Below are 20,980 nucleotides of genomic sequence, written 5' to 3'. Positions count from 1 at the left end.
CATTAAGGGTCATCTAAAGAGGGAGTTGTCTGCTCTGCACTACCATTTGGCTGTCAACACAATGTAGTCTCAATTACCATGCCATCACAATCCTTGTGTAACGTTTATCTATCTAAATACTTATAAAGTCCTCATTCCCGTAGTATGCAAGCACCTCTTAATTATTAATGGATTTAATTGAAGAAGGGAAGTATTACCCTTAATTTGCAGATGGGGAAAAGTTACACATGGTAAATTAAGTGACTTGCCCAACATCTCCCAGTAAGTTTGTAGCAGAGTCAAGAATGGAATCCAGTTCTCCTAAATCCTAATCCAATGCCCTGTCTATTAAACCATCCTCTGAAACCTTCTCTAAGTAACCAGGAATGTTCCTCACACATGGGAATGATTGCTGCACAGAACTCTTCGTACTCTAACGCCTGATCCAAGCCACATGAAGTCAAGGAGAAGACTTGCCCTGATTGCAGATCAGTCCCCTTTCCACCTAATGTGAGCACAATTTACCATCTAGTTTCATAATTTATATTTTTTCCATTAGGAATGCGAGCAGTTATTAGTAACTTTTTATACTGTAGCATATGCCTGACATTTTGACAGCTTGTGGTCTCTGCATACTGTCAATTCAGATCTTCACCAGGAACTTTTCTAATGCTCATCGTAGACTCGTGAGCCTGATTAACTTTTAAGTTACTTTTTTTATTATTATTATTATACTTGTCAGGCAAACTTTCGCAGGTTGGCAAATCTGTGCTTTTAAGCTATAAAGGAAGGCTCAAGAAATCTCTAGATTTCTTTTCATGGACATGACACAGCCAGAGAACAAACATTTACAGATTTTTATTGTGTTTGTTTTTCCTCCCCTTCTCAGAAACCAGCAGGAACATGTTATTTTATGAACTGCTATTTATACACGTTTTGGCAGAGTATCAAAGGGTATCTTTAAACTATATTTATTTGTGGATGGAGAATAAGGTTTGGGGCAACAGCTAAACCCTGGAGCCTCTTTCAGGATGTAGGGGGGAAAAGTCAATCAGAATTGAAGGGTAAGAAAGAGAATCCTGGTTATAATTATTATGAATTATAATGATGCTTTCATATAGCTGGAGTGAAGACTTGTGTCAGCACTTCACAGATCCACTGCTGCATTCATGGTTCTGGAACTAGGTGCTGTTTCAGATGGAAAGACACAAGATGAATGTAACATTTAAGTAGAAATTAGTTTGCAAATTGTAACTTATGAATGAAAGGAAATAATTATTTGAATATGACTTGCTCCAAGGTTGTGGAACTATTCAAAACAAACTTGGTTTAAAAAAAAAAACGTTGGCAAGGTTAAAAAAAAAAACACATGCCTTTAACACATCCCAGGGCCTGCTTTATTTGTTGGTTGATACATGTCTTAGTTGTATGAGGAGACACAAACAGCAGTACGCCTTTTTGGCCTCTGTCCAGCAAAGGTTTTAAGAACACACTTCACTTTAAGCACATGAATAATCCCATTGGAGTAAGCGCGGGAGTAGACTCTTATTCAAAGTTAAACGTGTGCTGAAAAGCTTTGCTAGATTGAGGCCTTAACCACCCCAAGGCATATATTAATAGAGAAAGAAATACACCTGGATTGCTTAATACTATTAGAATACTGCTGTTGCATTATTAAAAAGTCATTGAAACAAGAAATTTTTTGCACATATAACGTGCTTTCTTATGGATATTTATTTCTAAAATGCACCCGACACCTTATAATAGCATGAAAACATTCCAGAATGTCTTCTTTCTCCACTTAATACACGCCATGTGTGGCTGAAAGTGGTTGAGAGGCTATTATGGAAGACTCATAGGCTTTGAGGCCATAATGATCATCCAGCCTGATCTTTGACATAACACTTGCTATAGTACGTCCCCCAGCACCTAGCCCAACAACTTCTGATGGAACTAGAGCACATCTTCCCATATCAGCTTCCCTACCAGTGACAAGTTCATACTGTAAATTCTGTCTTTCTCCAGCTACAGCATTTAGGGTGGATCCCCCACTTGTCAGATGTTTTGGATGCTCTCTCCTCCACCTTTCTCCACGATGCATTCCTGATCCTGCAGACTCTAACGCACATACTGAACCGAACTCCTGCAGGCAGTAATAGCCAAGACAATAAATGTTTCCAGGATTGGGGCCTTGGAGAGCAGCCCAGCCTTTGGTGAACAGCACCTCTCTAGTCTAGGGGTCTAGTTTAGGGGTCTAAATGCGGATTTAAGTGCCTAACCTTGAGGCACCCAAATCTGAAGATTCTGTCTGACCCAAGGTTATAGGTGAAGCGCTGAATCCCTGGCCCCTGTTTCAGCTGCTCTGTGGGGCTCGTACAGTGAAGAGCTGCCAGAAAGTTGCCCAAACAAGGCAGCCAACTATTCCCCTTGATACTGGGGAAGCCTTGAATGATACAAAGCCAGCATAGGTGGCTCTGTGCTACCGTGCAAAACTCCAAATAGCGAGGGGCAAGAACAGGGCACGTCAGAGGCAGGTTGGGTCAAGTGCATGGCCCTCTGCCAGACTCTGGGCTAATGTAGTAGCTGGCTGTAGCCAAAGAAAGGCTGCTCTAAGTTTTGCTGGATGTAATTCTGGTCCACGGCTGGTCCAGGACTGAGAGAGCAGAAAGGAGGCATGTTTCAAAGGGTCGCGTGGCAGCTCCTGTGGCTCCTGTCCCACGGGACTGGCTGGACTCATCTGCCAGCACCACTCAGGTTTAGCCCAGTTATCATGATGACAGAAGTCCGGGAAGACCGAATTTGACTGAGTGATACTGCAACCCCACCCAGGGGGAGCAGAATCCAACCGAAACCATCCCAGAGCCTCCACCTCCAGACCATTTACTGGGTCCTGAGAGGCCATAAACATTTATAAATGGGTCCTGATCCCAAAAAGTTTGAGAACCACAGTTTAGACCAGGAGTGGGCAAACTACGGCCTATGGGCTGAAACAAGCTGTTTTAAGCTGGCCTGTGAGGTACAGCTGGGGAGGGGAGTCTGGGGCTTGCCCCACTCCGATGCACCAGCCGGGACACAGGGTCGGGGGCCGTTCCATGTGGCTCCCGGAAGCCACAGTATGGCCCTGATCACGCTCCTATGCACTCCAGGGGCCCCCTCTGGTGCTCCAATGGGAGAAGCAGGGGTGGTGCCTGTGGATGGGACAGCGTGTAGAGCCACCTGGCCACGCCTCTGCGTAGGAGCCGGAGTAGGGACATACCGCTGTTTCCGGGAGCCGATTGAAGTAAATGCCGCTCGGAACCTGCACCCCGAGCCTCTTCCCATGCCCCAACCCTCTGCCCCAGCCCTGATCCCCCTCCCGCCCTCCCAACCCCTAGATCCCAGCCCAGAGCTCTCTCCTGCACCCTGAACGCCTCATTTCTGGCCCCACCCTGGAGCCCGGATCCCCAACCAGAGTCCTTACCCCCTTCCGCACCCAATTTTTTGAGCATTCATGGCCCACCACACAATTTCCATTCCCAGATGTGGCCCTTGGGCCAAAAAGTTTGCCCACCCCTGGTTTAGACAAACAGTTTGTGGCAAGTTGAGGCAACTTTCACTAGCCTGCCATACACTGTCTCTATCTGTCTGCTCCCATTTCAAAGCAGGGTAGAACAAAGAACACTAGGGCACTTTCAGTGCATGGGAGCAGAGCTGACGTGGAAAGTTAGTGCACAGCAGGTGAGTGCGAGGTAGATTTACACCCCAGCTTGCAGTGCACTTTTTGTCTCGATAAGCCCTTAGAGTCGGTGCCTCCCCGCCTCAGCTGTGCCAGGACTGAGCCCAGAGTATGCAGCAGATCTGGGGGTAGAACCTAACCCCCCTTAAGCCAATGCCTGTGCCTCAAGCATCTTCCCTTTTTTAGCTTGTGAAAGGAAAGATTTGGGATGCTGTTTATTTTCAGACCCAGTTTGCCTGTCACTACTCTCTTCTCCGGTCTTCCCTCCCCAGAGTAGTAGCCCTGGGCATTTTCTTTGCAGTTTGGCCTTCAGTATCACACCTCACTCAAGTAGTCAACGCTTTAACTCAAGCTGCCCAAACCCACTGCAGTTGGAGACATACAGAGCTCCAGATTCTCAGCGAGAAGCCAAGTTAGCAATGCTGAAAATATACTTGAACTGAGCTTTGTATGTGGGTCATGTAGCTGCCAAACACGTCCTCCCCTCTCCCCCTCCCCCCCATTCAACTGAAGCAGCTATTGAATTTGCTTCTCTAAGAAAAAAAGAGACAGTAGCATGCAGAGTGACACTAATTGTTAGGCAGCGCCCAGAGAGTATAATGTACTTCTGCAAATTAGCTGGGATCCTTTTTTTGTGTATGTGTGTGTGTGTGTGTGCTATTTTGTACTGTGTTTTTGGGGAGGCATGGGAAAGCTTCTTGAGGTGAATGCATAATTTAGGAAAATCTGCAACTGTAGCTCTTGCAGGAGAATTTTTTTCAGCAGGATGGTATCTGCAGGTAAGCACTGAAGGGGAAAATATTAATGAATTCTTATATTTGTTAGGCTACCTTGTCCCCTGAAAAGAAGAACAGCATGTATTTCATATCCCACCAGCCACTCATTCCTGAACACTCTGCTCAGCAATGATGAGAAGGAAGATGGTGATGACGCTGAACCATACAAATGCTCTGTCTTGCAAACCATCATAGAAGGTAGGAAAACGCAACAGGGGGATTTGCTATACAGTGTGGCCTCAAATGCACAGACTCTCTCAGAATCACCAGTTACCTTGACAAGAAGAGGCCAACAAGCTGAAAAACCATGGGTTCTTGTTGGGATTGGTCTGATATGGCAAGCCCACTGAGGCTGTTCACAAGACAACGTGAAAGCACTACATTAGCTGACATGAGCCATCTAACACAAGGACAGGGGGCTCCTGTTGAACTGCATCGCTCACTCACACACTAGCTTCTGACCAGAGGAAAGATGGTTGAATGATAAAAGACCTCTTCTCTATTTCCAGCTTTGGCCTAGAGTGGAGGCAAACCTTTTAGGACCTGGTATTGCTCTTCTTTCTTAAGATGAATCATACTTTATTCTGAAAACAGTCTTGTTAATAGTAAGAAATCAACAGGACTGTTTAACCATGTAGTTCCTACGTAGTTCCTCAGTTTCTCCATTTGTTTAAAAAAATAAAAAAAGATAGTGTGCTTGTGGGGGGAAAATAATACTTAACTATCAGAAAGGAGTTTTGCAATTCTAATACTTATTGCTTCTGCAGTGCATTTGTAACACCGACAGACCCCAGTAGTCGGCGGGTGGGATTGAACCAGGGACCTCTGAAGCTAAATGCATGAGCCTCTACTGCATGAGCTAAAAGCCACATGGCTCTTAGCTAAGGCTGTATCAGACTCATTAATCACTAAGTGGTCTCACTGCCTCTAAAGGGGACAGAACACCACACCCAGGAGGTGTGTGAGTTACACCTTGAGATCATTGGCAGGAAGATGCTATATAAGTACAAAGTATTGCTATTATTAAGCATTCATGCATGACATGGACAGCTGAACACAGTTTTTACTCCTCTTGTTTCCACCAGTGTGTGCATCCAGTGCTTTAAAAAAAAACTTGTTTGTAAGTTATGGTGAGTCTTGAAGGTATCATGTAGAAAGAAGCTGCTTTCTCATGGCTTACCACATAGTTAGATAAACTGACCTACCATTGCTCAGTTGCGATGCTCCCCAGGGGCACCCAGGGTTGTGAGGCACCTCGTCACCACCTGCCCTTAGCATGAAGTAGTTTTGTCTGTGCCTGCTGAGGATCCGCTCCCTGAAACTAACAGCCTCTGGCAGCATAAGCACTGCCTGCCAGGCATCCGCAGGCCTTGCTCTCTCTGAACAGGTAGTGATAGGCACACACCAACCCCTGAGTACTCTGAGAGTTCCCTGCAGTGTCCAGCCCCTTGTCCAGTGAACACTCACAGAATTACCAGGCCTGCTGTTCACAAAGGAACAGCACTAATCAGCTTGTAAGAGTCCACACAAGACCAGCACTTTGCTTATCACCACAGCACTTAGATACATCGATAGTGAAAACAAGAATATGTTTATTATCCAAGAACAGAGATTCAAGTAATAGTGAGTAAGAATGTTTACATGTAAAATATAAATATAACATGCTTCCTAGTGCCTAAACTACACTAACAAGTTACTCTTTTGTCGAAAGAAGCTTATCTCACCCCAGATTCTCTCCAGCATTTTCAACCAAGCCCGGTTGAGACCCCTATTTCATTAATTAAAAGCATTGTCCTTTTACTGCTTCAGTGAAGGGTGTCCGGGTATCCTCTCTGTCCCCCTCCCCCCGCCCCCCCGCAAATATACTCAAGCAAATTTTTGATATGCACTTCAAGATAAGACTTTCTTCCCCCATTGTAAAAAGAAAAGGAGTACTTGTGGCACCTTAGAGACTAACCAATTTATTTGAGCATGAGCTTTCGTGAGCTACAGCTCATGTGCTTCTCTTCCTCCTAGTTTCTTTCAGAAGTTTTTTCTTACAATCCTTCATTAGCATTCAGTTCAGACTGGTGGTGGGGAACAAGACAATACTCAATTTACATGTAAACCGATGGCGAAACATTTCTTGTCTGACAGAAAACCTGTTTTTCACCTTTGCTGGTGACTAATACCTTGCTACAGCCTTTATGAGCATGTTTTCAGTATATATACAGAACTCCTTACATATTATCTGTACATACATTTCACAATGATATTGATGACCAGTGTGACACCGGCTTTTATTTGAGACCTCCCATGACATTCTTTGCTGAGCCAGAATGTACATACCAGATACAGGAGATTCCTGTACCGCCCCCCTCCCCTCCGACTTCCCTATTGCCAGTTGGCATGAGGAGGTTATTGGGTCACATCAGTACTGCAGATAGGTTTGGTTGCATCAGTTGTTTTACTTAGGCCTGCTGTGATCCTGCACTGACTCCTTTTTTCCGTTCAAAGGAATTTTGAGACTATTTGTAATAAGTTGCAAACTGCAATTTACGTTCATAGAGTGAAATCCTGGCCCCCAATTAAGTCAATCGGAGTTTTGCCATTGATTTAACTGGGGACAGGATTTCACCTTTGTGCCGCAGTCCTCCAAAGACTAAGGGCTTGTCTACATGAATAACTAGTTAATGGTAAGCTGGGGTGTGAATATACCCCACCCTAGCCTGTCTCCAACTAACTGTCCATGTGGACTGTGGCTGATGCATATTAACAGTTTGTGAATGCACTTTGATTAGTCCCATTTCAAAGAGAACTAGATCAAAGCATGTTAAGGAACAGTTAATGCGTGTCAGCAGGGTCTAGGTAAAATGAGGGATAAATTCACGTCCCAGCTTGCCGTGAACTAAAAATTCATGTAGACCATCGTTTATACACACTTGCTTAACTTTATGCACTTGATGTCGATGGGACTATTCACATGCTTCATGTTAAGCACATGCACAAATCTTTTCAAGATTTGGCCCATGCAGAGCAAGGACTGGAAATAGAAGAGAATTGACATAGCTAAAGTATTAGAGAAAATACTCAATGGTAGCTTGTTGGGTCTCTCTGAAATACTCTAAGGGCTGGCTATGGAGCTCTGCACCATTGGCTATATTTGAAGGACCAAGTGGCCTGCTGCCTTTTTATTCCCAGCACCTTCGTAACACCAGCTGGTTGGTTTGTTGATTTAGACTTCTTGGATGTTGCATTCCTCCCTTATGCCTTAATGTACATCCTGATTTTGAATGCACCGTTCCTTTTGGTCTTTTTGGCTCTGATTTCCAGACAACTTTCTCTTTCATTTGTGCCCTTTCTGTCAAGAAGTGGAAAATGGAGGAAGAAACCAAAACAATGGCAGCAACAGACCCTAGAATCTCTTAGTTAGACACAGGACTAGGAAGAAGACAAGTAACCCTGTTAGGGTTGACTCTGCACCAAACACTTTGGTTACAAAAAGAATGTAGCTTTACAATGTATTTGCAATGGAAATTTCCTTCATTTCCCTGCAGGATCTGGCAAAGTCTGCAAGTCTTTCTCTGAAGAATGTCAGACTGGCTGATGGGCATCACTTTAAGTGTTATGCAAAGAACAGGAAGCAGAATTTAGACATTTAAGAAGAGTGGGCACAAATCTCTAGTGATGTCTTGGCATTATCCACAAATTTAAGGACACAGTCTGTTTGTAGTGTAGCGGGGAGGGCTAAGAGAGTCTTGTAAAAAACCTAAGATATATTTCTTGGTGTAGATACCTGGGAATGCTGGGATCCAGAAAAGTTTGAAAGGGAGCCTGGGGCAGACCTAATGAGTAGCATTCCAGAATTCTTAGCAACTATGCCATCCACTAACTTAATCCTCCAGTTTTAGCGGTAACAGTGTTTCATGCTCCTGATTCAGTTCCGGAAGGAATTGCAGTAATAACACTTCTGTCAGATGTGGACTACCATCAACAAGGGACAAGAGAAAATGTCCTTCATGGGCAAGCATGTGCCATGATTTGGCCTGCATAATTCAAATCAGGCATAGGAAATTGGAATCATTAAAGCATGACTTTATGGCTACTGAGGCCGCTGTGTTTTTTCTGGCTAAGCTGTGGGTCATTACTGATGGACAACACATTATTATTCCAAGACGTTGAAGAGCTAAGAAACTCTAAAATGAAAAGAACAGCAGCTGTTCATAAGGAAGAGGATCCCTTTACATGCAAGCTGGAGGAAATAACCTCTCCAAAACGTTTATTTCCCCCAGTTATAAATGTGAAGTCACTGTAGCTTCTTCATGCTTCCAGCTTTAACTGACTTTTAAAATATATATAGCAGATTGTCATAGTGATTCTTTCCTATCAAAATATTTTTCTCAGAGCTTTTCCCAGTTATGCTTTGAGTACATGGATTTATTGCCACATGGCACTTCTGGAGTATGAGCCTGATCCAACACTCATTAAGTCTCTGAAAGTCTTTGTGATGCCCGTGGATTTTGGATCAGACTGTATTGTAGCTTCTTGATTTCTTCCAAATCAAGCAGTCAATGATTATATTTTTCTTTTGCCTTGTCTCTAATTTATTTCTTCACATACCACATTCCCTCCTAGATTGCTTTTATTAACTAAAATTTTAGGGGACCAGTATTTTTTGTTCTCTTGCTTAAGCATACATTTAACGTTAAGCACGAGTTGTCCCTTTGGCAGCTGCCCAAACTATATATGTGCTTAAAGTTGAGCACATGTTTAAGGAATTTGCTATATTATAAAAATTTAGGACCTGACCTAGCATTCTCTGTTCACCCATTAATCCTATAGAAGTCACAATTCTGAGTGCACATGGAGTCCAAACCAGTCCCAGGTTTAATTTTACGAATGCTCCTTTTGTCTTCAAGGACAAAAGGGGTATTACTTATCAATTGATGCCTTGATTCTTACTCTGATGGATAGCTATTGTGGTTGCCATTAGCAAGTCATTATTTCATATAGTGTGTATGGTAACGCCCATTGTTTCATGTTCTCTATGTATATAAATCTCCCCTCTGTATTTTCCACTGAATGCATCCGATGAAGTGAGCTGTAGCTCACGAAAGCTTATGCTCAAATAAATTTGTTAGTCTCTAAGGTGCCACAAGTACTCCTTTTCTTTTTATTATTTCTTAAGTTTACTCCACAGAAATAACTGAGATGCCCCAGTTTTCTCTTTGTCATAGAACAGAAAATAACAGCAGTATGCGTTGAAGATGTCAAGCATGCCCAGATGAAGACCACAGAACATCCAAAGAAGCTGGACAGTCTTCACTGGGGACTCAGCGTTAAGAGTGGACAAAACCATTCTGCAGGACATGAAGTGAAGGCAATGTATGTCATTGATAGACAGAATGGGATTCTGCCAACTCCAGGGAAGGATCTATTGGTTTTGATACGCATTAGTACAAATGACACTGCTTCAGAAGAACTGTGCAGATCATTGAAGGCTTCCAGGATCTTAGAAAGGAGCTGAAGAAGAGGAAATTTCAGGTGATTTTTTCTGAGATCTTTACTGCCCCAAGAATGAGAGAAGATAGACAGCAGAAGGTACGGGAGATAAACGTTTGGCTAGGTAAGTGGTGTAAAGCAGAGGGTTTATTGGAATACTGGCCATCTTCTATGGGAAGAGGAGGACTCATACCACCTCCATCTCTGTTGAAGAGCGGCCAGTCTTCTGTGTAACATCAAACCATGTAGCCAGGAGGGCTTTAAACTAGCTTCTAAAGGGGAAGGTGCTAATGGTAATTGTATGGGCTACTGTGTATGTTTAAACATGTACCTTGAACTCAAAGTAGCATGAATGTAAAAGAATCAAGGGAAGTAAAGAGAATACAATCTTCAGAGGCCTACATGCTAATGCTAGAAGCCAGGAATTACAATTGCTCATTTATGAAAAGGAATTTGATGTGAAGCCTGGTGGGAGTCACGTGACTGGAATGTTAAAATCATGGGATACATTCTATTAAGGAACAAAAGAGTGGGCAGAAGGAGAGGTGGGGGGACGAATCTATATTAAAAATACCATTACTTGCTATAGAGTTATTGATACTTCAGAAGGACAGGAACATTGATGGATCAACGTACTATCTGATAACCTGCAATCTGGGGTCTGCTATAAACCACCAAATCAGACAAGGGAACAGCACAATCATCTCCTTAAACAGCAGCTATCTATAATGTGTGGAAAGAAGAATTGCATTATGGGGGATTTCAATCTAGGGGATGTATGGTGGAGTGTTCATGCTGCCACTAGCTGAAAATTTTTGAAGATGCTAAAATTTATAGATAATTTTCTAATACAAAAAGTATTGCAACCAACTTACGGTAATTCTACATTAGCCCTCATTCTGATGGATAAAGATTAATTGGTCACTGAACTAAAATCTGATGGTTGTCTAGATGCAAGTGATCATGACAGAATATCGTTTGTTATGTGCAAACCAAATATAGTCCTAATATATATACACATACACACTAGGCTCTTTAAAAAGGTGTTTCCTGAAGCTGAAAACAATCATGAGAAAATGAGTGAGGGGAAAAAAGATTAAACACAGGAATGTAAATGATAAGAAATGATAATTGGTTGCTTAAGAATATTTCATTAGAGGCCAAAAAAATCTGAAATCATGAAGTAGTTGGCTAAACAACTATCCTTATTAAAAGGGGAGATGGTAGCAGAAATTAAAAATAACAATATATACACAGAAAATGGAAATCTGGAGAAGCTAATAGCAATGAGTACAAGTCAGCATTTAGGAAATGCAGGAGAAAATTGATAAAGGAAGCTAAAGCTATCAGTGAAAAATTGATGGTCTGCAGGGTAAAGACAAAAGAAGGAAATCTTGAAATATATCAGGGAAAAATGAAATCCTGGCAATGTCCAATACTAGATAAGGATGGTATAACTATCGCTCATGATGTAGAAATACTCAGTAAATATTTCTGTTCTGTATTTGGAAAGAAGCAGGATGATGTATTCATATCTTACAATGATAAATAAATGTTTTATACCAACAGTGACTAGGGAGGATGTTAAACAGCAACTATTAGCATTAAATGTTCTTAAATCAGCAGGACCAGAAAACTTGCACCGAAGAATTTTAAAAGAATTGGCCAAGGAGCTCCCTGAACCATCAATGTTGACTTTTAACAGATCTTGGAATACTGGGGAAGTTCCACAGGATTGGGGAAAAGTTAATGTTATGCTAATATTTAAAAAGGGTAAACAAGATGATCCAGATCACTACAAGCCTGTTAGGCTATCATGGATCTGGAGTAAAATCATGAAGAGGCTCACGTGGCTTCCAATCAGTAACAAATGAAAGAGATGGTAGCATAATAAATGCCAGTCAACATGGTTTTATGGAAAATCGGTCTTGTCAAGCAAACTTCTTGTTGTTTTTGATGAGATCACAAGTTTAATAAAAGTAACTGTGCTGACGCAATATACTTAGACTTCTGTAAGACATTTGACTTAGTCCTTTGTGATGGTCTCATAAAAAAAAATTTGCACTATACAAAGTCAAAGTAACCCAGATTACATGGATTAAAAACTGGTTAACTGAGCAATCTCACCAAGTAATTATAGATGGGGAATTGTCATCTAGTGAGGTGTTTCTAGTGAGATTCCACAGGGCTTGGTCCTTAGCTCAGTACATTCACTATCTTTATTAAAGATCTGAAGGAAAATATAACATAATTACTCATCATATTTGTGGTGAAAAAAATTGGTAGAATGATAAATAATGATGAAGACAGGTCAGTTCTACAAACCAACCTGCACTGCTCAGTAAGGGGGGACTCATTTGAACAACATGTGATTTTTTAATTAAGCCAAATACAAGGTCATGAAATTAGGAACAAAGAATATAGGCCATACTTACAAGATGAGGGACTGTATTATGGAATGCAGTGACCCTCAAAAGGACTTAGGGGAAATTGTAGCTAACCAAATGAACATGAGCTACCATTACAAGATTGAAACTAGGTTGAACACAATCCTTGTGTATATAAGCAGGGGACTATCAAGAATGAAGAAAGTGGTACTACCTCTGTTTAGCGCAGTAGTGAAACCATTACTGGGATATTGTGTCCATATCTGGTGTCTGTACTTCAAAAATCATATTGGCAAGAGTTCAGAAAAGAGCTACAAGAATGATTAGAGGTTTGGGAAATATGGCTTATTGTGAGAGACTAAAGAAGCTGACTCTATTTAGTTTACCCAAGAGCAGATTAAGTGGTCACTTGATCATGGTCTACAAGTACCTATATGGGGAAGAGATTTCTGATCGCAGATGTCACTTCAGGCTATCAGTAAAAAGCACAATGAGATCCAGTGATTGGAAGCTGAAATCAGACAAATTCAGACTGGAGTAAGGTGCAAATTTTTAATACTAAGGGTAATTAACCATTGGAGCAGCTTACTTAGGGTTCTCTATAACTTTACATACTTAAATCTAGACTGGATCCCTTTCTAAAAGTTATGCTTTTGATCAGACAGAAGTTACAGGCCTAACACAGAGTTAACTGGATAAGGTTATTCGGCTTGTGTGCAGGAGGTCAGACTAGATCATCAGAGAGTCTCTTCTGGCCTTAAAATCTATGAAACTGAGGCATTGGTTGTTAAAACAAATAGTGTTAACTGTACCTGCAGTAACATGGGTTCATTCCTTTCATTCATAACTTTCAGACTAAATTACCTGTTGGAGTATAGATCATAGTGCATAATGCAACATCATCCATTTTTCTAAGGGACCAAGAGAAATTTTTTCCATATACACAGTTAAAAGAGCTATTGGCTTTGAGAGCTTCATGTCAAAGTATTATAAACATTAAATAAAATATTATTAATAATACTGCAGTTGCACCTAAAGGCTACAACTGGGCGGGACCCCACAGTGTCAGTCCCAGTTCAAACATATGAAATGACAGTCCCTGCCTCAAAGAGCTTCCAATCTGTAGCCTTTTGGTTTTGTGAACATTGATGCTGGAGGATAGGCAATACTAAAATTTTGTATACAGAAGCCTCTGATACTGTAGGTGAGTAGAGGATTTTTAGTGGTGTTCTACGGTGTCATTCCCCCCACACACCATGCTTACACCCATGAACAAGACTCTCTTAGCCCTCCCCGCTATACCCATGCAGTTTTTGTAACTGAAAATCATCTAGTGATTGCTGCAAACAGACTTTGTCCCTAGATTTGTGTATAATGCCAAGACATCACTTGAGCTTTGTGCCCACTCTTCTTAGATGTCTAAATTCTGCTTCCCATTCTTTGCATAACGCTTAAAGTGACACCCATCAGCCAGCCTGATACCCTTCAGAGGAAGACTTGCAGACTTTGCGAGATCCTGCAGGGAAATGAAGGAAATTTCCATTGCAAATACATTGTTTTCTGCCCAGGAGTCTCAGATGCTAATGTGCATATGAGAGATAGCAAAAAGCAGGGATGATACAGCATGAAAGCCTAACTCAGCATTTAGCTTTCACAGGGATTATTTTATAAGAAAATTTGATACAGTTCCTGCACCCCTCAGCCCTACTGCACATTCGGACTAGGGAGAGAAATGCTTCCTCTGACTGAACTGCTCACGCTGTGGTACATGCCACAAGTGCTGGATATAATGTCTCATCATTAGCCTTGGCACTTTCCTCTGGATTTAAAGATGCTAAAATATCTACTGTAAATCTGGTGACTCCTATGCCCTTAACATTTCCTAAATGGGGATTCTTCCTGATGAAGTATCTTGTTTCTGTGTCTCAATCTTAACATGTGTTTCCAGCCCCTTCCCTCTTACACTCTCTAGTTGTGGAGATCCTGCACTCTTCCATTGCCTTGACTAGACAGACTGTAATAAATAATAGGCTGTGATGTGCTATTCTTTGTCACGGTCCAATGGATCCTGTTTTGGAAGGGATTGTGGGCTTGATCCAAAGCCTACTGAAGTCCACTGGGAGTCTTTCCCTAGACCTCAGCAGGGTTTGGAATCTGCCCAAAGATATCTGACACAGACACATTTCATTTCTATGTCCCTGGTTCCCTTCATGAAGTCCCTGACAACGGTAATCTGCTCAGACACTGTCTCAGGTGCATTGTATCCCCTCAGAGGCTTCTGTGAAACCTATTTTGGGCTCCGTCATGTGTTCCATTGTGATTGGAAAAACTCCTCTGTCAAACTGTTTTATTAACAGTGAATGAACAGGAGGCCTGTGCACACATATGGCACTGGATAAATCCGAATGTTCCAGAACAGCTGGGCACCACTTTCTCCTTGGATGTATTCTCTTTCCGTTTGCTTCTCTCTATCCTATGTGACTCCTGTTTTTCTCTCTTTCACTTTCTTCTCTCTCCTTTTCCTTTCCATTTTCCCTTTCTGTTTGTTTTTCTTCTCTGTTAAGTCTTCTTTTATGTACAACTGACCAGAAATTTTTCAAGAAAACATTTTTTGTTGGAACATGCTGATTTGTCAAAATGAAAACTTTTGGCAGGAATGTATCAGTTTTGACTAAACTTTTATTGGACAAGGTTCTCAGGTCCAGGATGGGGGGGTGTGAAGGGGGGAGGAGATTGAGAGAGAGAATTACCTTCCCCTAAAACAGCCACTTGCCCTGTGGTTAGGGTATTCACCTGTGAAGTGAGAGACCCCCCCAGTTCAAGATCTTTCTCTGAATCATACAGAGAAGGAAGTTTAAAGTGGGCTCGCTCACTTCCCAGGAGGGTCCCCTAACCACTGGGCTATTGCTTACTTTAAAGTTCATTTCTGTTTCTTTTTCTTTCTGATTTTTCATGAAAGCTTTTTTGGAAGGTCTCAGTTTCATCCCAGTGCAGAATGGGATTTATTTTTTAATCTCAAATTTTCACAGGATGGGAAAACCTGTTTCCTGCCCAGACCCGCTTTGGTGGCCCTGATATCATCTGAGCCCCTCACAATCATTAATGAATAAGGCCTGGATACACAATAGGAGTTGTTTCAGAGTAACAGCCGTGTTAGTCTGTATTCGCAAAAAGAAAAGGAGTACTTGTGGCACCTTAGAGACTAACCAATTTATTTGAGCATGAGCTTTCGTGAGCTACAGCTCACTTCATCGGATGCATACCGTGGAAACTGCAGAAGACATTATATACACACAGAGACCATGAAACAATACCTCCTCCCACCCCACTGTCCTGCTGGTAATAGCTTATCTAAAGTGATCATCAAGTTGGGCTTTCTTGAGCTTATGCTCAAATAAATTTGTTAGTCTCTAACGTGCCACAGGTACTCCTTTTCTTTTTGCAGATACAGACTAACACGGCCGCTACTCTGAAAAACGATCAAGGAATTACCAGAAACCCAGCAAAAAGTCTCCCCAATCATCAATTTGTGTGACCTGATGCACGATCAAATACATCGATATTCAAAAGCAGGAGAGAATGCCTTTTACATTCACAACAAATGACACTTAGCAACCCTTTTGCTGGTGCTCTCAAAAGAGTGTGAGTTGAGATAAAAGATTAATTCCTTAATTGACTTAAACAGTAACTGTTACTGTAACTAGAGTGGAGTCAGGTGCCGATAACAAAGGAGAAGGAAGAAATGCCTACCACATGAAGAGAGTTACCGTTTTCCCTTTGATCTTCCCTAGTATCATCCAGTATAATCTTGTATGTCTATGTACTTATATGGTCTGCATCACTGTAATACTTGAGTGCCACATAAGCATTGCACATTTACCGTCACAACAGTCCTTTAAGGGTAGAGAAGATGTGGGGGGCTGAGGTTAAATGGTGTGCTCAGAGTCGCACAATTTTTGCCCAGCTCACACAGGGCATGTGGCAATGCCAACCCCAGATCCCCCGAGTGCCTTATCCACTGGCCCATTCTTTCTCTCAAATTACCAGTGCAGTGTCATATATCGTAAGACAAAAGAGACCACTATGACTGAAAAGGAGTGTGCAGAAGGGAAGTATTCTAACTACGTAAGGTGCAAACTGGCCATTATTACTGCTTGAATTGTGTGCTAAATAGCTATGGTTCTGTTCCCTATGCTCCTGGCTAATACAGAACCATAATACGCTGTTTCTTCTAACTCTTTGATTACAGAGAAAGCAGCTTTCTTAGCTATTTGAAGATTCAAGCTTAAGAGTTAAGTATGACCTGAAAAAAAGTAGAAAGACACTTTGTTCACATCTTCTGGCCCAAGGACCTGTGGATTAGCAGTACAATAGAAAAAAGTTCCATATAGCAAATCCACAGTCCAGAGTAACAGGAATTAAATATAATTCTGCGTACATGTTGAAACCTGTGCAGTTTACAAAAGAAATTCTGTATCATCTTAATTCTTGTAGCTCTGTTTATCTCCTATCGGAAAGGGAGTGCCAAGTTGGCGCACTGAATCATGTACCAGAAGAGTGTGACTGTAAGCACAAATCATGATTTGCATACTTATTAAACCTGACTGCCAGTGAACATTCTGGCTCTTTTGTAAGCTCTGAAACAGTGAAAATGTGTTAATGGTGGCATATCAAATTTGGATTTTAGCCAATCTGTCAATATTTAAATAGCTTGAATGTAATATATTGAGTAAACAACTTGCTAAAAAGCAGGATCTGACGCATGGTTCTAACTGCTTGAGAAATGTCCAGCACATCAGGTAACTGCATATAAACACACAGGCAAGGGGGATGAGTTACTGACCTTCAGATATAGCAGCCTTCTTACCAGTTTGTTGCCTCTTTCCTGCTTTGAGAAATGGCTCACTTGAGAATCGAGGGTGGGTGGAGCATCTTTTAGAAAACATTGCACAGATCAGACTCGGCAGATGTGCACACTGTACAGAAGTGTGGCTGGATGTATGATTAGTTAATGTGATAAAGACACACTTATTGACATATACTTGTTAGAAGGCCATGCAACCTATCTCTTAGCAAATACAGCTGTAGCCTCTTCCTGTGGCAGCAGACCACATGACATGTCAAAAGCTAATGACAGTATCCTTCCACCTTTGTGGAGTCCATGTCTGCAATAGGAACAGTTATTGCCTTTCAAGCCTCCGGCTCCTGTGAGGCCATGACTGTCCAAATCTAGATCAGTTCAGGCTAACAGTTACTCACACCCTTTTCCTTCGTCCCAGGGTGACAGCAGAGTCTCAGCTTCCAAATGCTGTAATGTTCTCCGTTAACCACCCTAAATCTATTTCCCACATATGGGCCTGATCCTGCACCTAGTCTGCCAGCCAGGCAAAAAATATTTTTTCTGCCTGTCCCCAGCAGCCAAGCAAAAAACAAACAAATAAAAATACAGCTGGCCACTCAGAATGGAGCGCAAAAGAGCTGAGTGGTGGAGTAGTATGGTGCATCCTGGAAGTTGGTGCCCAAGGCAATCGCCTTCATCGCCCACTCCTAGAACCCAGCACCCTGCACCCAGGGAATTCAGTGAATAAAACGCTGATTGTTTTCTGAGGGAGCTAGTCAGGCCCCAAATGAATATCACCTCGCTCAGCTTCTCTTCCACAGAGCCAGGTGAGCCAATGCTACACTCAGACTCTGTGCTTGCGAGAGGGGACGTATTGCCTCTCAGAGGCACCCAGAGGTGGTGTGTAATTGTCCCAGGTCACTGGGTGGGGGCTCGAGCTGGTTTGTGTTGTATTGTTGAAAAGGAACCCCTAGATACTGAACCCGGCCCTTGTTGCTGCCAACTCTGACTGGCAGAAGAGTTACATGTAGACATAGTGTAAGTCCTTCAGGGAGGTGTCAAACATCTTTCCTGGGCTGGTCAGCTGGCTGGCATACAGTAGAAAAGGAGGTCTTTGGGCAAGTCCAGGCTTGTGCAGTTATAGCGTCCAACACTTCCATGTGGAGAACAAGACAAAGTCATAATTCAACTCACACTCTGTCACAGCCCCATTAGCTTATCTGCTTTTCTATTATCCATGGTAAGTGTATCGGCAGACTTGTCTTTTAAGCTTGTGGCGTTGATGTACTTTGGTTTCAATGTATAAGGTATCTAACCACATCAACGGCTGCCTTGCAATTTTGCAGTTTCACAGATTCTGCATACCACAGACACCGAGCTTATATACCTCTGGCTGGAGACAGGTGACCTGACAGCAGATACGAATGCAATACAGAGTGTGCTGGCATAATGACTCTATGATAGCTTCTCACAAAGGATGTCCTTGTGGCAGCTGGGAAGAAAGACCATCATCATAACTGGTATGTGTTAATGTTACAGCTGTATGCAGTGTTGTTGTCACCATGTCAGTCCCAGGATAGTAGAGAGACTAGGTGGGTGAGGTAATAGCTTTTTGTGATGTTATTGACATAAACTATGACCACATAGATCATTGTTGCAACCACTGTTATATATTTGCAGCAAATATTGTACAAAGGTTGTGTGAGGTGTCTATAAAGAGCTTATGATTTACTCGTTATGATTATTCTATCTGTATGTGTGTATCATTTTTGTATGTGAAGTTATGAATATGGGCTATGTACTTGTATCTCAAATGTATTTGATTCCAAGTAGCCTCAGTGAAGCATTTGCTCAGCTTCTTGAGAAAGGACTATTCTCAATAAGTGCCCAATCAAAAAAACCACTTAACTGACAAAGGACTTTGGGAGACACCAATCCACATCTGAGTTTTCCTGTGAATGTTCAAACTAACATGTAAACAATGGTGTCCGCCTGTAAAGAACTGAGTCATGCATGGACATGTGACTTGCCCATGTGACTCCAAACTCCATCTTGTTGTGATTTTCCACAGTCAGAACAAAGAGGTGTCCTTCCACAGGCAGAGAATATAAAAGGCCCTAAAAACCCCTCCATTTTGTCTTCAATCCTGCTTCTTACTTCTGGAGGAACCTTGCTACAAGCTGAAGCTCTGAACAAAGGACTGAATGACCCATCCCAACCGTGGATGTACTCCAGAGACTTGATTTGAACCTGCAGTTTATTCCATCACTGCTGCAAGCCTCAACCAAGAACTTTGCCATTACTGGATGTAATTGATTCCCTTTAACCAATTCTAGCTCTCATCTATATCTTTTTCCTTTTATGAATAAACCTTTAGATTTTAGATTCTAAAGGATTGGCAACAGCGTGATTTGTGGGTAAGATCTGACTTGTATGTTGACCTGGGTCTGGGGCTTGGCCCTTTGGGATCGGGAGAACCTTTTTCTTTTACTGAGGTATTGGTTTTCATAACCATTCGTCCCCATAACAAGTGGCACTGGTGGTGATACTGGGAAACTGGAGTGTCTAAGGGAATTGCTTGTCTGACTTATTGATAGACAGTGGGGTAAAACCCAAGTCCTTTCTGTTTGGCTGGTTTGGTTTGCCTTAGTGTGCAAAGGAACCCCAGCCTTGGGCTGTAACTGCTCTGCTCTCACCAATTTGTCCTGAATCGATACTTTCAGAAGTGTCCCACCAAGGGCAGCATTGTTACACTTTTATTAGATCAGCTTTTGTTGTTGAGAGTGACAAGCTTTCGAGCTTACACAGAGCTCTTCTTCAGGCCTGGGGAAGGTACAGCTGGAATTCTGGCAACAGTCATAGTTGTTAGATGGCCTATGTGTGATTGTTTTAAGCTCCTGTTTTCAGTTGCTCAGCTCTTTCTGTAATGAGCATCTTTCAGGCTGAAATTTCCCAGGCTTGATATTGGCCTAGAGGTGTTTAAGTCTGAGCAAAAATAACCCAGTGATTTTTGAGTAGGAGAAGTGTGGGTGGGTGGGCAGGTGGGTGAGGGAATAGGGGAATATCCTCTGTATAGGGGAATGTTCATCCCGGTACCAGCACGCTCCTGAGGAACAGTGGCTATTAGCAGTCAAGCACCCTGCTAAGGCACTAAACACTGGGAAATGAGGGCTCTGCTACTCTGACCACCTCAGTTTCTTTTATTCTTTCTGTGGCTAAACGTTGGCGGCTGGACTGTCTCTCCATTCGCTCCAGTTTAGTCATTTAGTTTTTCTTTTTACAGTTAGTTGGTTAACTTAATTGTGCCTGTGCCCCTTTTGGCCTGAGTGGTTAACCAGTGTCTGAGGCCTTGAGGGTTGGTTCCATTAGGAGAAGAAATCAATTACACAAATCGGGTTTATTCTTTGGTGCCATCCTGTTTATTTTCAAAGACTGGATGGAGTCCTGTTTCCTTCAGCACAATAGAAACAGACGGCAGAAAGTTTCCTTGCTCAGAAATCCCCAAGTCTCCTCTCCAGCGGGCTCTGTGCTAAACTCGGTGGAGAGGCAGAAACAACAAATCTTGCATCTTGGCAGGGCCTTAGACTGGATGATCCTTGCGGTCCCTGCTAACCTATGATTCTCTGTCTCTCTGCCTCTTCTCAGGGTCACAACTGTTCTTCTGGACTTTTCCTCTAACACACACATACAGCTTGCAAAAAGCAAATTCCTAGTTTCTGTGTTTTTAGTCAGTGAAACCTTTGGACTACACGGCTTAGATCTACTCAGGTCTTGCCATGCAGCACAGTGCCTTGGGTGGTAG

The 20,980-nt window shown here is 42.3% G+C and overlaps 2 long non-coding RNA genes across 4 annotated transcripts in view; one reads left to right on the top strand and one right to left on the bottom strand.

Moving 5' to 3' along the window:
* Window positions 1-17,322, bottom strand: part of LOC142072596 (uncharacterized) — a 37,152-nt gene extending 19,830 nt beyond the window's left edge. The window contains exon 1 of the long non-coding RNA XR_012669094.1: window positions 17,182-17,322. This is a non-coding gene — a long non-coding RNA (uncharacterized LOC142072596). The remainder of the gene's footprint in view (window positions 1-17,181) is intronic.
* The window catches only part of LOC125638208 (uncharacterized), a 361,930-nt gene extending 342,386 nt beyond the window's left edge, over window positions 1-19,544 (top strand). For 2 of the 3 annotated variants that reach the window (XR_012669092.1, XR_012669091.1), the window contains exons 4-6: window positions 4,520-4,668; window positions 9,687-10,075; window positions 18,525-19,544. This is a non-coding gene — a long non-coding RNA (uncharacterized LOC125638208). The remainder of the gene's footprint in view (window positions 1-4,519; window positions 4,669-9,686; window positions 10,076-18,524) is intronic. The other variant, XR_012669093.1, reaches the window with a different exon arrangement.
* Window positions 19,545-20,980: the final 1,436 nt, after the last annotated feature.

The sequence above is a fragment of the Caretta caretta genome, chromosome 6 (assembly GCF_965140235.1).
Source record: "Caretta caretta isolate rCarCar2 chromosome 6, rCarCar1.hap1, whole genome shotgun sequence".
NCBI classification, from domain to species: Eukaryota; Metazoa; Chordata; order Testudines; family Cheloniidae; genus Caretta; species Caretta caretta.
The sequence above is the reverse complement of the archived record's forward strand: the minus strand, read 5'-3'. Positions and strand labels throughout refer to the sequence as shown.